Source organism: Procambarus clarkii, chromosome 55 (assembly GCF_040958095.1).
Source record: "Procambarus clarkii isolate CNS0578487 chromosome 55, FALCON_Pclarkii_2.0, whole genome shotgun sequence".
NCBI lineage: Eukaryota > Metazoa > Arthropoda > Malacostraca > Decapoda > Cambaridae > Procambarus > Procambarus clarkii.
Genome location: NC_091204.1, coordinates 3,378,907 through 3,381,876, shown reverse-complemented (window position 1 = coordinate 3,381,876; position 2,970 = coordinate 3,378,907). Strand labels below are relative to the sequence as shown.

The 2,970-nt window shown below is 39.4% G+C and overlaps 1 non-coding gene across 1 annotated transcript; it reads left to right on the top strand.

The window, feature by feature from the left end:
- The first annotated feature begins 1,727 nt into the window (after positions 1–1,727).
- Positions 1,728–1,845, top strand: LOC138352992 (5S ribosomal RNA). The gene has a single exon (XR_011222997.1). It is a non-coding gene; the product is annotated as a 5S ribosomal RNA (ribosomal RNA).
- Positions 1,846–2,970: the final 1,125 nt, after the last annotated feature.

Below are 2,970 nucleotides of genomic sequence, written 5' to 3'. Positions count from 1 at the left end.
TTGGGTTAGCATAGGTTAGGTTAGGTTTGATTACATTTCTATGTTAGATTTAACTCAAATTCAAAACAATTGCAGTCATTCGGCTTGTTAGTCAACTCGCCTCTAATAGAGGCAATTTGTCTAACAAGACTATTTAGTTTGTGTGCATATATATTATATATATATATATATATATATATATAATATATTATATATATATATATATATATATATATATTATAGCTTCAAGACTCCGAACCAAATAGAAGCATCAAGAGGAAGTGCTTGTGTTATGGGCCAATAGGCCTTCTGCAGTTACTTCCATTCTTATGTTTTTATTCCCATTGGTTCGTGTTTTATCTTTGTAAATGTCAATCACCTTACCCAAAACTTTGGTACATATCACCTCACCCATGTATATATATATATATATAAGATATATAGATATATATTATATATATATATTATATAATATATATATATATATATATATATATATATTAATATACAGAGTAAATCTACCCCAAAAGTAATGATTTATTTGTCTACAAAACTAAACTCTTTGGGAATCATATGAGGCCCCTCACTGAGGGGGGGAGGCCTGGATGTTTATTGTCATGTGTATTCATGCTGCTTGCATGTCGTCGTTTATTTTGCCTTTGTTGTTTCTTGACAGCTTTCTTTGCTTGGGTGGTTTGGGAGATTTTGAAGCTCTCTTTATTTTGGGCTTTTTGTCCCAACAACAAGCTGCTGCTGCTGCTTCTTTTCAAGGCTGTAGGTGGTTTGTTGCTTGTGGCGGCTTTCTTGGGAGTTACCACGGCCTTCTTTGCTGCTGTAGATGGTTTCTTGGTTGTGGTGGCTTTCTTGGGAGTTAGAACGGCTTTCTCTGCTACGGCCAGCTTGAATGATCCACTAGCTCCACTTCCCTTGGTCTGAACAAGAATGCCGTCAGCCACTGCTTTCTTGAGAAATCTTCGGATGTAAATGGCGATCTTGGCAGCCTCGACTTTGTTGTTGGCAACAACGTACTTCTTGATTGCTGTAGAGACGAGCCCTTACGGTCTTTGAGTGCTGCGACCGCGGCTAGAACCATTTGACTAGTTTTCGGGTGAGCAACCTGGACGCGAGGTTTCCTGGGGTGGCCACCACAGGCAGCAGCAGCAGCAGCAGCAGCCGCAGCCTTCTGGTAGGCTTTGCTTCTACCATGATGATGATGATGAACCAACCAAGGTGATGAGAGACGCTCAGACAGTCACGGGGGAATGATGCTGCCGCCGCTTGAGCCGAACCTATTTATGTGCCGGCACGGTACAGAAGCTGCAACCTGGCAACTCGTCCACCCAATCACGACGGTTGGTTTTACGGCTCCGAAACCTGGATCCCATCTCTTCTAAAATAGAAGCATTTGTTCATGTTCTTTGTAAAAGTATCATAAAGCAGGACAGATGAGACAAATATCATAAAAACTGAAGAGCAGATGAGCACACACATGTTTGTATTACAAAAGAAAATCCACAAATTCATTAGAATATTGGCAGGGCAGGCTGAGGAAGTAGGTAGATGTAAAATGTCTGTAAATGGCGAAAGAACATAAAACCCAAGACTGAATAAACGATGTTAAATATCCATGCCAAGGAGACAAAAATATGTTAGGATACAATTACCATTAAGACACCACAAGCAGGTCCGTATCCAGCCGTGATGACTAAAAGAGTTGGTTATTAGCCACAATGTGTAGGCAGTCTCATGCCAACGGCCATACCACGTTGAGAACACCGCTTCTCGTCCGATCAGCGAAGTAAGCAACGTTGGGTTTGGTTAGTACTTGGATGGGTGACCGCCTGGGAACACCAAATGCTGTTGGCAATAATGTTTTTTGTTTTGTTTCGTTTTGTTTTTGTTTGAATGGCTGGCTCCACGGGAAATTCACGGAGTTGTGTGGAATAAGGCCTGGTAAAATGAATTAATATGTATGTCATGTTTAAAACAAACTCGCTTAAATAGATAGTGTTGAGGCTTTAAAAAACAAACAACCAAAACCAAACATGTTTTGTGTGTATATATATATATAATATAATATATATATATATATATAATATATATATTATATATAGCTTAATCCGGGTTTGAACTCGCAACTCCAAGAATACGCATCACTTATATACACTTTACCACTGGACCACTGCTGCAGGACACTTGATGCTGAGGTATCAATTTAATGACGTAAATGCCATTTCCACAAATAAATGATAATTTAAAAGATTTGTATGTACAAATCTTTTCTGTTTAAAAGGCTACAATATCAGTACTGATATAATTTGTGTTAATGTTTCTATACCCACAGGAAGGCATATTTTTGCTATATGTAAGGGTACGGAGAAGGAATCCACAGACCATCATTCCCCTCCCCTTCCCCCACACTACTACCACTACCACCACCACCACCACCACCACCACCACACACACCACCACTCACACCACACCACCACTCACCACCACCACCAATCACCACCAATCACCACCAATCACCACCAATCACCACCAACACACTAACCGAAAACCCCCTAACACATCAACCCCCCCCCAATCAACAGGCGAAATAATAACCCTCAAATGCCTGCCTGCCTGCCAGCCAATACTAACGGTCTTCTCAGAAAGAAAATCTCTTTGTATCTGTATTACTTGATGAAATGTATGATTCTAATAATGAAAATAAATTGTTATGTCGGTTGTGTATGAGCATAATGACCAATATGCACATGATATGAATGAATTAAATAGTGTAGTTTTAAGTAATAGGTTGTAGACACATTAAGCGGATATGATATTTGACGCGTCCAGAAACTGGTGATTTTGGTTTAGTTTTAAATGCACCACCACACATTGCTTCCCCAGAGCCTAATTAAGGACGGTAAAAAGGAGTCAATATGTATGTCATCTATAAAACCAAAGAAGAATAAAAACACACACACACACACCTACATAATAGTA